General features: G+C 50.8%; 1 long non-coding RNA gene across 1 annotated transcript in view; it reads right to left on the bottom strand.

The window, feature by feature from the left end:
* Window positions 1-671: 671 nt before the first annotated feature.
* LOC116657255 overlaps window positions 672-14,415 on the bottom strand; it is a 67,042-nt gene continuing 53,298 nt past the window's right edge. The window contains exons 8-12 of the long non-coding RNA XR_004312331.1: window positions 12,530-13,291; window positions 6,982-7,081; window positions 2,536-2,705; window positions 1,116-1,382; window positions 672-769 (exon numbers count right to left, since the gene is read on the bottom strand). This is a non-coding gene — a long non-coding RNA (uncharacterized LOC116657255). The remainder of the gene's footprint in view (window positions 770-1,115; window positions 1,383-2,535; window positions 2,706-6,981; window positions 7,082-12,529; window positions 13,292-14,415) is intronic.

Consider the following 14,415-nt stretch of genomic DNA (forward strand, 5'->3'; position numbering starts at 1 on the left):
AGGGTCCAGAGCCCTGGGTCACTGGTCTGCGGCCATCTGTGCCTTCCCCTTCCAGCCCTGTCACACACTTGGCCTCTCTTGGGCACTCCAGCAGAGTGTGGCACCACACTCTCTCAGAGGATGGTCAGATACTCCCAAGTTCATGAGCTAAGAAGGCTTTGTGGGCAGGGGCTGGTGGGACCCACTCATCAGGGGAAGAAAAGGAAGAGAAGACTCCTAAAAGGGGTTTGGACAGCCTTTCCCCAACTCTGCAGGGTGGTCAATGTGAGCAGCACAGGATTCCAGCTCACAGTCTTTGTTGACTGATTCAATGCGAGTTCACAAACATTAGACACATGACCCGCGCTGTAGTGACCAAGAGATGGACAAGACCTGCTCACCAGTAACCACTGAAAAACAGCATGAAGACTTAGACAGAAGCTAAAACAAGGGGCGGAGGGGACGTGGAGGGGAGGACGGGAACCTGAGCATAAAAATTACTCCTTCAGTAACTCAGCAGCCACTGACCAAACACTCACCCCTCTCTAGGTGCTGGGGAAGCAGATAGGAAGGGTACAATCCTTGTCAGTGAATCACAGAGTAGACTCAAAAAGACGTGGGCAATTATCAAAGAGCTTGAGAAATTGGACAATAAATACATGTCCAGGGGACCCTCCTACCTAATCCATATGAGGAAGGGAAGACTTCCTGGAAGCGGTGACCTTCCTGGAGGTGCTGACCTCTGAGTCTTGATGGACAGAGGATGAGTAGACCTTCTGGCTTGGCAGGCCTGTGAGATAACAAGCAGTGGGACACGATGTGTCTGTGCAGGTGGGCGTTCGTGTGTGTGTGTGTGGTGGGTAGAGGTAGGTAGAGAAGCAGTCAGAACACACCATGGATGTCCTAGGTGCTGTTAGCACTTTGAAGACTCTGAGGAGCCCGTGAAGGAGGGGGTGGGGGGTGTGTCCACATCCGTGCTCTGTAAGTGATGCTCTGACTGCAGTTTGGAGGCTGGGCTGAGGGGAGACTTGTCTCGGTGACGCAGGTGAGCAGCTGTGAGGGCCTTGTGAGTCATGGCTTGCACTGGCTTTGGATTTATAAATCTAGGACTGCTGGGGACTCAAGGAGGCACTCACCAGGAGAGGCGGTGTGAGCTCCAGGCTGTGGCTTGGCTACCTTGCAACACAGCTGATCAGTCATGGTTCTTAGCTATAGGCATCAGAAGCCGACCTCTGCTGACGGCAGCAGAAGAACACTGGGCAGCTAGAAAGCCAGTGACTGAGCTGGGGGTAAGCAGCCTCGAGCAATACCAGAATCAGGTGGGAAGGGGTCCGGAGGAAGCTCTGCTGTTACCACGGAGCCCTGGGTGGCACTGCTGCCACCTCTGTGCCACAAACTCAAACCTGCGGCAGAGAGAGAGAGAAAGCATTCCGTCATTCCTGCTTCTAGCTCCTGAGCCAGAGCCCAGGGTGGGCCCAGGGTTGGTGGGTCCCAGAGGTGGCTTGTGCCCTGGTTGCAAAGGCTGCTGGGAATGCCAGTTTCTGTCATTGTCAGTGTCTACAGCGGATGGCAGGCCCCTAAGACTACAAGGACTCTTAAAGTGGGGGACTCCCCAAATGAAAATGAGATGCAACATTGGCTGGCCAAATAAAGTGATCCAAATTCACAAATAAAGCTGAGAACTGAACTTGGCTGAGAACTGAAGAACTGAGGGCAGAACTGAGAAATTGTGTGCGGAACTAACAGGTAGCGAGCGATTACTCGATGTGCTAAGCGCTCTAAATGCAGAATCTCATTTAATCCTCGTAACAAATCCCCTAGCAACGACTAATAATATATCAATTTTACAAACATGGCAAATGTGTTACAGACATGTCCCAGTACACACCTAGCAGGTGGCCCAACTGAGATTCCAGCCTAGGTAGCCTGTCTTCAGAAACTGTGGTCACACTTCTACCAATGACGGCTGTGTGAGGACCTCCAGGAGTATTTATTTATTTTTTAATAATTACGTCGTTGCTGTTGTCATTGTCATCCTCATCCTCATCATCGCCATCACCACCACCACCTCACCCTCAAACCCACCATCATGTTACCATCATCCTGGCAAGTGGAGTATCAGGCTCGATTAAGGAAGTGGCAGGGCGGGAAATGCCGAGGCAGTGTGATCTACAGGCTTTGGAGACTGATTTGACATGGGGTGGTAGGTATATTCCACTGAATTACAGCACTGTAACCAGCTGTCCCGAAGCCTCAGTGTTCGTGGCAGGAAACTGTGCCACATTAACTGTTAACAGGAACCCCAGCCTTTTCCAGGCCCCATCTCAAGGTTCTCCCAGGAGTCTCCAAGAACAGCTGGGTGACCTTATGGGTCATCAGACCAGGTTATTGGCTGTCAATGACTGTGTTGTCACCATCCTTTCCAAGCCCAGGCCTGCTGTAGGCGCTGCCGGCCATGCCGAGAAACCCTAGCGTTCCCATCCGGGCTTCTGATGGGTGGACACTCTCCTGCAGCCCCTCCTGGTGGGACTGGAGGTCCCCCCCAACAACACACACCTCCATCTCCCAGACTGAGTCACCTGCTGCCACACAGTCCCCAGAGTTTGCCGCAACTGCCCACGGAGGCTGAGATGCCCCAGGACCACTGGCCGCCGTCCAGGAGAGGTCCTTCGGAAGCAGACGCTGCTCACTCGGCCACTGATGCTCTTGGCCCTCGCGGCGCCTGCCTGTGTGAGGAGAGAAGAGGGTTAGCTCCCCTCAGCTTCACCCTGTGATGGGGGGTGTGCAGGAAGGCTACTGAGCCTCCAACAGCCTCTAAGTTCAGGGGGACGGCAGGTTCAGTTACTCCCACAAGCCACACCCCGCTCTGCCCGAGGCCCACACAGATCACGTGCGCGGCTGTCACGACCCCCCGGGCCCTGCGGCAGAAAACAGCAGGAACAGTGCCCTCCCTCTTCTGCTCCCCTTTCAGGACCCGCCTTCCTTTTCTGATGTTGGGCTCAAATCATTCTCCTCTCATCCCCACCTCACGTTCATTAATTCGTTCGGTCAGCAGCAAATATTCAGAGCGGACCGATTATCTGTCAAATGATAATGTCTAGGTAATAAGGATGCCCGTTTGTCTTGGTTTGGGTCTCCCTGCAAGCAGCGCTGACACAGGGACTTGGCTGTGGGTTGTTAATTTGGAAAATGATCCAAGGAAGCAGGAAAGAGGGGGCGGGAAGACCAGCAGGGAAGGAGGGATGCCCCAATGTGGGGGTGCATTATTGGGGTCCAAGAAGTGCACAGAGCACACCCGGAATCATCCTCCTGGAGGAAGGGGCAGGAGTTTTTATCCGCAGCTCCTGGCAAACCCCCCCCCCCACCTCCAGGTGAAGAGCTGCCTGGAGGGGAAGCCAGGTGCTGGGGGTTACCAGCCTGCCCTGCCCTTCGGAGGGCTGAGCTGGCTCCTGCAGCTTTGGTGGGTCTTGGAGGTAGAGAAGGTCAAGCCTGGGCACATGCCCGAGGAGTCTCATCCAAGGTGGAAGCCCCCTCCCCTTGCAGCTGGACTCAAATCAGCGGTGAGGGGAGGGGCTGCGCTGCGGCACCTGAAACCTGCCACCCTTCACGAGGTCAAGCTAGTTCACGTAAAACGCCTAGAACAGCACCCGGCCCCAGTGAGGCTCTGTGTGAGCCTGTCGTTACTAGTTGTGTGACAGTCCCAGGTGCCTGGAGCTTCTCTGGGCTCTGTGGAGAGACCCTCATGGGACTTGCCTTCTGTTTACAAAACATGCCCTGTTTACATGTCAGAACTCTGACGTGTTGTTCAAGTTCCTCTGCCAGGAGGTTCTTGGCCTCCAGGTAAACGGGTCATCTGAGGATGACACGGCCCCACCTGCCTGTCTGCCTGGTGTGTATCTCTGTTCTATCTCTGCTCCTCTGGGGAGGCCTCCCCTGTGCTCCCTGCTGCTCAGGATTCCAACGAGGGTTTGAGAGCTAAGGTTTGAGTCCTGGAAGGAAAACAATCAAACCCAAGTCAGTCCCCCTTCTGAATTACATCCTGATGGGAAGAGAAGACAGCTAGAGACCACAGTCACTTAGCTTTTCAGTAATTGATGGATAAGAGACAGCAGCCTGCATGAACACACACCTTCTGGATACGCCACTAAGAGCAGTTCAGGCACAAGAAACCACTCTGCCATCCCTGGAGGCCTGGCCTGGCCTTAGCTAATCTGATGACCTATCCTTTCATACGGGGCAGGCCCAGAGCCTGTATGTCTAGGCGATAAGTGCACCTTTTCACTGGAGCCTCCTGGAAGCAAGTTCGGACTAGCCAGTGCTGACCTGTCCGAGCCAACTTAGCCTGACCTGTCTCCTGTCCCAAGAAGGAATGTCCCGTCCTCCGGCTCCTGCCTTGTGCCCAGCCTCAGCCTTCACCATGCTGTCCCCGTAACTGCCCCTAAGATGCGACACAGGATATGGCTCTTTGAGGACTCCCTTGGCCACCTTCTTGCTGGATGACTCCTTGGGGTGCACTGGTTTCTGGCTTCACAGGGAACCCCCTTGCCCTCCACCCTGGGCTGACAAGGCCAGTCACAGGACTCCTGTGCAGTCTAGGCTGCCGCCCGCTCCTTCTCAGATCCACCAATAGGAAGAGGCTTGGTACACCCCCCCCCCCCCCCGCCCAGGGTGAGAGCCAGAACTCACCTGCTTTTCACAATGTTAATATGATGCTGTGAAAACTTGCTTCTACAGGTCCCTCATTTCTTATCCACAATTTCAAGATCCAAAAAGCTCTGACAACCAAAAGTTAGTTATAATCTAAACCTCAGCAAAATCTGACCTAACACCTCGTTTGCCGGAAACATCTGACCTGCACCGCGGGGCTGGGGGGTGGGGCTGTTTAGAGCCTTTACTGATCTCGCTCGGTATGAATATGCACCCAGGCCACTGCGAAAACATTCCTGCCGCTGGTGATGAGCTGCCCCAGAGCCCTCTGGGGCAGCTGTGTAAGGCACGGCATGTGCACCACATCACCTTCCTTAAACACAGTCTACGTTCTGAAACACACCTGGCCCCCAAGAGCTGGAGATGCCAGACTGAGGCCTGGTATCAGGACTGCCCCAGGGAGGGTTATGATCCGGGAGCGTAACCACGAGTGGCCTTTGCTCCCCAAAGTTCAGATGCGGGGAACCAGGGACAGCTGCAGCCCGAGTTAAATATCACTGGATTCTTTGGCATAATAACAGCGTCAGGACTTCTTAAGGAAGTCATATTGACATCCCCTCCATTAAAAAGAAAACAAATGTTTTTGCCTCCTGTAATCCACATCCATTAAGGCAACATCCCCTTCAATAGCTGAAACCCCCTCAGAAAGACCAGAACCTTTTCTAGATAATATTTTGGGGGGTCTGTCTTTCCTTATCCATCCTTTCTTCCCCTTCTTTCCTTTGCCCCACCCCCAAGCTTCTCCTCTCCCTTTGTTTTTGTCTGTAAAGAGCGGCTTCCATACATTATGGGTCAATAAGGCTTCTTAGGTAATTAAAGGGACATCTGCAGCCTGGACTACAAACGAGAGGCCACCCTGCTCTGCTTCTAGTTCTGCCTCTACTGAGTGTGACTCTGGGGAAAAGAAGAAAGAGAAAGGGCCAACATGTATTCTAGGTACCAGGCACTTCCACTTGGAGCGGGCAGAGAGGATGCTTTGGACACAAACTCCCTGTCTCCCCCTCCCCCAGGTATTTCTAGTCCCCACATAGATAACCCAGGTCTGGGCTACAGGGGAGACAGGCTGGTAGGTTCAATGTGATGTCTGAGCTTGCGTTCTTCCAGAAGCAGACCCTGCGATGAGGTTCTGGGAGGTGAAGGGAACAGTGGTAAGGAGGTGGGAGAAGTGAGCCAGGGGTGCCTAAAGCTTAATCCTAGGGGGGAACCTTGGAATCAGTACAGAACATATGCCTCAGAATTATCATCACTGTAGCCCCCCCCCCCCCAGGTGTGAGGGAGCAGGGGGGTTTACACACCATCTCTTGAGAATCCTGGCTTGAGGGCTGCTGAGGGCTGGGCCGACAATGGCCTGGCACTTCTGACCTGCTTCCGAGGGCCAGGCGGCCTTCCCAGGTTCTAGATAAAGGCCTCAGACACAGAGATACAGACACTGGGGTTTGAAGCTGGTTGTCACATACTGTAATAATAAGGCAGGGCGCTGACAGCATCTGTTGCAGTTTTTGTCACTAAACATTCAAAGGAGTTTTGGCACTGCTTTATCAGATTCACAGGAGAGGGAAAAGAAAGTGGTTCCTCACTGCCCGCCCCAGTTTTGGTGGCTGTGCCCCCGTCATTTGGGTGGGAGAGACAGCAGAGCCGGGAAGAGCAGTAATGATGCCGGGTGGTGGGGCCATTTGTGCCTAGTGACTGGGTAAGTAAAGGGTACGTTATCTACTCCTGACCAATCAGACATGAGGGGAAGCCTGTGGTGGGGTGTGTAGGGTTAAGAGGGGTAGAAGAGTGGGAGTGGGGGCAGGAAGAGTGTCTGGGGAAGGTTTTCTTAAGAAGGAGACTCAGAGAGAGAGATAGTGCCCCTCCTTCCTGGGGACCTTGCCCTGAGTGCCTGGTATGGATGCACTATCTTGCCAACATCACCAGGAGAGGTCAGCGTCGAGGATGGGTGAGTGGTAAGACGGAAGGTTCCTCAGTCTCTAATGACAGTATCACCTGGTGGCTGGTTTGGGTCCACCTCACACTACATGGCCTCTGGACTTGCTTACTGTTGAAACCTCATGTGAGTTGGAGCCCTCTGTTCCTTGCACCCTAAAGCATCCTGACTGATAGAAGTAGGGGGTCATGTCCTTGAGACAACAGCTCGCACCATGGTGAGAAGTAAGGGAAGGGCGTGCCACGGGCAAGGGAAGGCTGGGCATGTTTGATGAGTTGGTGTGAAACATACCTTGTACTCCACCTAGAACATCCCCAACAATCTGTATTAGTGAAAGAACTATTAATGAGCTTTTATCAGGCACCTACCCCATGGGCAGCACAGGAACAGGTCTTTCTGGGAATAAAAGTCACATAAAGCAACGTCCTTGTCTTTAAGCATCATAAACTTCAGTTGGTGGAGACAAGACTAGGAATAAAACAAAATAAATGATTTAGAGAAAGGTGTGCTGGAGTAGGGAAAAGCTTCCCAGAAGTGGGACAGCTGAGCTGAGCCCTAATCAGGGGAAGGACAGAGGGGAGGACACTGAGAGAAACAAGCCCCAGACAACACTGCCTGCAAACAGCAGGGCTGAGGTTCAAATCTAGGATCTCTGGCTCCTTCCAACACCTGGGCATCCAACTACTACACTGGGAAGAATTCCTGCTCTCAAGGTGGACTGCGTAGGCCTGGAATGCTGACTTACTAATTTACAATGAGAGGGGGAACTGGCCAGTATTATAACCCCAAATTTGGAAAGCCAAGTTCTATTCAGCAGGTGCCCAAAGGAAATCAAAAGATACCCTCCCCACTACCTGGATGGGGCATGTGTCTTCAAGGGTGACACCCTAGCTCAGTCCTGATAAGAAAATGGTCAAATCTTGGGCTCCTATTTCAATGCCGGGCTGTTTACACCATCCTTCTCCAGACATGGTCAAACCCAATGTGCCGGCCTCTAGGTATTAATTGTATTTCCATTCAAGGGTGAGCTAGCAAATGTTTGACACATGGCTCTCTGGGCGAAAGAAAATGTCCTGATCTGTAGCGTTTGCCAAGTTTCACGGTGTAAAGACTCCAACCAAGACTGGTGTCTACCCGTGTGAAGAGTGGTGGGCAGTGGTTCTCCTGACCAGCGCTGGCGGAGGCCAGCGCACACTGCGGTCCCCAGCATCCTGCCTCTCCGGGACTACTGCCAGATTCCCCGTGGGAGTTGTGGGGCGTTCTCAGACTTCTCATCAGCACATTTACTAAATCGGTCGCAGCCATCGAACATGAACTTTGTCGGTTAAATTCCTGGGGAAAGGCCCTATTTCCAAGTTCTTGGAGAACGTTTTATTTTTACCCCCATACACCACCAACTAACATAGTTTTAAGGTGGCCGTTATAGTGACTAGGAAACTGATGGACTCAAGAAGCCCAAAATGGATTTTCTTTTCACACTGTCTTAAGTTCAGAATTCTGTGGGGCGAAAAAAATGTAAGGAATGGGGCATGGGGTCTGCAGTGGACTAACACCATAGTTAGCAATAGATGCATCTGTACAGAAGAATCTTCTGGAACAGCCTCCTCCCTCGACTCCTCCCCCAACCTCACTTTGCTGTCTTGCCCAGTACAAAGTGAAGGGAAAAAAAAATCTGTGTCGCTTAGTAACAGCCCAGGATGCGGTGGGGAGGGGGGGACCAGTCAATACAACCCTGAATTGAGGCCACAACCACCCACAAAACTCCATCCTGAGGATTCACAGGGAAACCAAAGCAGTTACAGTCTCTCTAGCTGGTGGGCGAGTCCCACGAGCTCCGGGCTTTGGGTTATTTAAGGTGAAATATCTGGGATATGGATGTTATCTTCTGGGAAGAGTAATCTACTCTGAGGTCGTCAGAATCAATAGGCCTGCTTTGAAGTCTGACACGAGCCATTATTGGTAATGCTTTGGTTGTGTTTGTGTATCAACAGTTCAGCAAAAATAGGCCCACTTAGCACTGCCCACGGAGAGCCCCATCTGTCGGTCTCACAGTGAGCACTCTGCACTTACTGAAAGCATCAGCGTCTCCCAAGGGCTGAGGGAGCCCCAGGGAGGCCACGAGCTGAACCCAGCACAAAGGATTGTGGGCGGAGCTTCCAGGGTGGCGAAGGGCCCCACTTCACCTGAGACCCAGGCTTCCCGGGATGCTGGACTTGCAGTGCTAAAGCCAGGGCAGTCCTGGTCAAACCAAGACCGCGGGCTACCCTAATCAGTGGTTCTCAGCTGGAGGTGATTTTGCCCCCCAGGGAGAGCTGCCAGAGAGAGTCCAGGATGCTATTACATTTGAATTTCAGATACACAACGAAAACTTTTTTGGTAGACATATACTCCAGTATCTTCCAAAGAATAGAGCGTAAGGGACACCTGCACAGTTCAGAACGTATGGACATTACTTGTCTGCATCTGCTATTTTTTCTCCCTAAGTCTTTCCTTCTGCTTGGACATTCTTGCCTTGCTGTGTGGAGACGTATAAGTATGTCCCAAATATTACTGATTCCTTGTTTATTCGAAGTTCAAATTTAACTAGGCATCCTTTTCTTTCTTTTTTCCTCCTTTCTTTCTTTTCTCTTTCCTTCCTTCTTCCTTCCTTCCTCCCCTCCTCCCTAAATTGGGCAAGCCTACTCTCAGGGGACATTTGGCATAACTGGAGACATCTTTGGTTGTTACAACCACAGCTTGTGTGCCAGGGGTGGGGGGTAGGGAGCACTACCAACATCTAGTAATGAGGGACCAGGGTTGCTGCTAAACTTCTACAACACTTGCGACAGCCCCTCGTAACAAAGCATTGTCCAGTCCCAAATGTGAGGGGTGCAGAGGCTCAGAAAGCCCATCCTGGATCTCACTGAAGCCCATCCTAGACCTCATGTAGCTCTGTCTTCTTGAGAGAACACTTGAGGACCAACGTGGCGCCTCTCCTTTGTGCACACATGGAAAAACTGTAAGTTCCTGACCTTGAATGCTTTTAGTCTTACAACCATTGGTGCTTAAGAAGTGACTAGAAAAAGGCTTTTCCGTTGCAAGGCTCTCCTTTCCACACTCAGGGAGAGCAACGCGGGTGTGCATGAAACAATAGTGCAGATAAAAGCTCAGTTGGTGTGGTCTCCGGGACGCCTCCATCCCCCCAGACTTTTATGGTGACACTTCCTCGCACTCCTGAAGCTTGTTCTTGGCTTTGAAAACAGGGCTTCAGAATGTCTTCATTGTTTTACATACACCGGCACTGGCAGCGCCTGGAGTTTTCCTGAAGGAAACCGTAGCAGCAGGAATTTTGTGTAATACTGTAAGAAGGGGGCTTTATCCTTTCAAAAATACATCCTTTCTGCTTGTTGCCAGCTCTCCCACAGTCTTGTGAACAACATAGCTCAGAAGTTACTGAGGCGTTTTTATGTTTTCCCCGTCTCCCTATAGCTCGTATCCAGCAACAGAAGGCGATTATTCTGTAATCCACGCATAGGCACGCCAGCTTGAATGAACGAACGAGTGAATCAGTGAATCAAAATGGCAATTCTGTGCTCATTTCCCTACTGAGTAAGAAGTGAAAGGGACACAAACTGGTGAAATCTGACTCTGCTGGGGAGCTCACGGAAGCGGAGTTAGCGTTTTACGGGTACAGAGTTTCAGCTGGGGAAGATGAAAGGGTTCTGAAGATGGATGGTGGCAATGGCTGTACCATGGTATGACTGTACTGAATGCCACAAAACTGTACCCTTGAAATGGTTAAAATGGTGAATTTTGAGTTATGTGTATTTAACCACAATTTAGGTTGGTGGGATGGTATTCATCGAGGCACGTAGTAAGTGTTCAGTAATGTTTGCTGATTACTTCCCTAAGGTTGATCTGGGTCCAACTATTTGCATGCTTTCCCCCCAAAAGCTTGACAATTGCCTCATCATCCTGTGTTGCTACCCTTACAGGGAAGGGGACATTGCCTGTGGCATCGTCTCTCTGTTCCTTCCTCCAGCCATCATTGAAGATAAGAATGCATTTTCCATTTGGAAGTAACTCTTACTCTTCCAAAGTCAGATCCTGCTAAGTCTTGATTGTCTCCAAATAGGTACCTGATGCGTGGGGACCTCTTGTCTTTTCCCGAAGTGTGGGGAAGGCATACTGCCATTCTGGTTTGAATTGGGTTTGGAGTACCAGTCGAAAGATCACAGAGACGGTCCAATGTGGTAACTAACCGGGCAGCCCCGGGAGCCCCCCAGCACTGGGTCTGAATCCAGCTCTGCCCCTGATAGCTCTGTGACCGCAGGACACTACTAGCCCCTCTGGGCCATCCCTTCCTTATCTGTCACGTGAGAACTCAAAGTGGTACTGCGGTTGCCTGGCCCAAACAGAGCACTCGATAAAAGCCAGCTGTTACTGGTGCTGTCACAGGCCTGTTCCAGGCAGAGGGTCCTAGAAGGAAACTTCTGAGTCTGACTTCCTAGCAGTGTGTTCTCTCCATTCCACTGCAGCCTCCCAGGAAGCAGGCGGAACTGGGAATTCTCTTCTCATTTGACACAGAAGAGGCCAGGGAGACTTCAGAACGTGACACATCTGTCCCAAGTGCTCTGTCCCTGGCCAGCACTGACCTCCCTCCCCATTGCAGGGCTCTCGAGGGACAGAGGGGGCTTCCTGGGGATACTGAGCCCACTTTTTTCCTTCATACGTGATTGCAGGTCCCTTTGCAAAGTTTCTTAACATCCAGGAGTGAGAGGAAAAGGTGGTTGCTGACCCCCAGCACACACATACATGCCTGCACATAAACGCACATGCACATACATGAACACACACATACACACACACACACACACACACACAAAGTGGCTGTGAGACAACTGGCAATGGCCCAAAACCAGGAGAGAAGCTGTTCTTGGTGATTTCTGAGATCCTCTAAGGAGCTGTTGGTAGAAGCTTTGTATGTGTGGGAAGGAGGGACCTGGGGGGCAGGGGGGGTCTGTTTGAGAGAGAATGATGTGCCAGCCAACTATGCAGAATCTGAAATACTCTCTGCTTAACCCCTAACTAGCACCCCTCCCATCACTGTTCCACATCCACTTAAGAGAGCAGTCTTTCCAGAGAAAAACAAATATCCTATGTTATCACTGATATGTGGAATCTAAAAAATAATACAAATGAACTTATTTACAAAACAGAAACAGACACAGACACAGAAAACAAACTTAAAGTTACCAAAGGAGAAAGGGAGGGTGGATAAATTAGGAGTATGGGGTTTACAGATACACACTACCATATATAAAATAAACAAGCAACAAGGATTTACTGTGTAACACAGGGAATAATATTCAATATCTTGTAATAACCTATTGTGAAAAATAATCTGAAAAAATATATATGTAACTGAAAAAAAAAACCTTTCTAGTTAATTCTTCTCATTATTATTCAAACTATCCCTTACTCTTAGAAAATGCTCGTTTCCTGATTGCGTTGCTTTATGTTATGGACACGATGGGGCATCTAATTTGGTGCCCTGAGAGCAAGATTTGTAGACTTTACTTTGTATTGTCAACTTTTGGTTGCTTTCTAAAATGAGAGTTTCTAACTGGAAACATTAGACACTTAAAGGGTTGTAAAGAAGAAAACAAAGCAGTCTTTTCTAAATTCTAATTTAACCATGTCGCTCCCCTCAATGACCTTCATCGGCTACTTACCACCTGCTTGCTCAGGCTTGCAGCTGCACAAAGTCCCACACGCCGCGCCCCCCGCCGGCCAGCGCGATGCCCAGCCTTCCCCTGTCCTCCAGCCCCGGGCAGTGCATGCCCCTCTTCTCCCCACCCGGGGCCTTTCCCCCTTGGATTGTTCTCTCTGCTGCCCCTCCCCTTCTCCCCCTAAAGATGAACCCCGTGGTCTCACCTCTCAGGATTCTTCCTGGATCCTCCTTCGTCCTTAAGGCTCATCTCCTCATCCTCCAGTGGAGTCATCTGTGCGCTTTCATTTCTGCTCAGCCAGCCCACGTGCTGGACAGTGAGGACTATGTCCGAGTCCCTTCCGACTCCCCAGTTCACAGCACAAGGCCTGGCCCCAGGGCACATTCTTACACGCTTACTGAATAAATGAGAGAATGGATGGATGGCTTGGGGCTCTGAAGGCATCTTTCCACATAAATATTGTCCAAAAAAGGACTCTGTGTTCCCAGCAGACCACTGACCAGGGTGGACCTCTGACCTCCGTGACATTGCAACAGACTGACTCCTCTACACTCACGGAGGAGCAGCAGCGAGGTTTGGGGGCCTGACCTTGACTTGATCTGGCAGGAAGTAATGCTGGTGGCCTGGCCTGGGATGAGTTTAGGACCAGTGGGCAACCCACTTTGGGCCCGTGAGAGTCATGGAGAAGGTGGCTGGAGGGTCCGACAAAGTTCCTAGAGGATGCAGACAACCAGGTGGCCTCTACCAGCCACCTAAGAGCAGAGGGGATGCGGGTGTTGGATGAAGCTGACTTTGCAGGGGGCAGGGAGGAAAAGCAGGAAGGGCCCAGGTCCCCGAGGTACTGCCGGATCCGCGCCTCAAGCCGCCCACTCCTGATCTGCAGTCTGTGCGCCCGTGAGGTTTCCTGTTTCTGCAGCCACTTTGAGCTGGATCTTCTGTCACTGGCAGCTGAGCGCAGGCTGATCCCCTGTGAAGCAAAATAAACATAAGCTTTAGTTCTCTCCACTTATGTGGGCCCTTCCCAGGGCCCAGGAGGGACTAAGTGGTCCCATGTTTCTGTAAAATTTGCAAAGGCCAGGTATCCTAACCGCCATCCATGAAACCACTGCCCCTTTCTGCTTGTACACAGCTCTGTCCCACTGCCCCTCCAAGGCTGCAGGCAGCCACGGGCTGTTCTGGGATCTGGTGAAGGGATGTGGAAGGCCGTGGTCCACGGTCACTTTGTGGTTTAGCTAAGTTGTGACGGGTGACTTGGTGCAGGACTGACTTCCACGAATTCTCTCACCTCCCTTGGAGCCGACTCACTTGGCGCTGTGTGTCGGAGGTGCAGGGCCTTTGAGAATGTCACACGATATGAAACACAGAGGACAGTGTGCCACACGGAGCCACGTGGAGGGTGGGAGAAGAAGTAAGATTGGAAACATGTTCCGAGGAAATTTCTTCCACTTTCCTGATAATGTGAACTTGTAAGTGAAGGCTTCAGTTCTCTGCAATGCTTCTTCAAAAACGGGAAGTTCTCGCCTGTCAGCTCCGAGGGTATCAACCTCCTAATATGCCACTGTGATGACGCGGTGACAGACTGGTCAATGAGTGTCTTCAACTTAAAGACGGGCCACCGCCTGAGAAAACCCGAAATGCCTGGAGACCTCTCCACTGAGAGAAGATCCCCACCAGTTGATAATAATCCTAAAAAAGTATATGGCCTTACCAATAATGAGTTGTGAAGCTACAAGAAACTTCATAAACTATCAGTAATAGAAAAAAAAAAAATCTGAACCACCACGCACGAGAAAAGACTCATCCTTCTCCTGGCTCTGTAGAAAAATATTATATAACTGTTGTCAGGTCATGCAGCAATCAAACAGAAGCCAGACAAATACTTGCAGGGGAAAGGGGGTGTCAGGCAGCTAGTTAATGAAAATAATCTGCTGTTTTTTTGGATTTTGTGCTGTTTGTGTTGTTAGCTTTTTAATATTTAGAATTTTTTGTCATTTTTTCTCATTCTAGGCATTCATTTTTAGACCTAATTTTCTATGAGTAATTTTGTGTTTTTTTCCTCTAAAGAGAGGTCCCTGAGCTGTGTGATCCTCA

The sequence above is a fragment of the Camelus ferus genome, chromosome 17, assembly GCF_009834535.1.
Source record: "Camelus ferus isolate YT-003-E chromosome 17, BCGSAC_Cfer_1.0, whole genome shotgun sequence".
NCBI lineage: Eukaryota > Metazoa > Chordata > Mammalia > Artiodactyla > Camelidae > Camelus > Camelus ferus.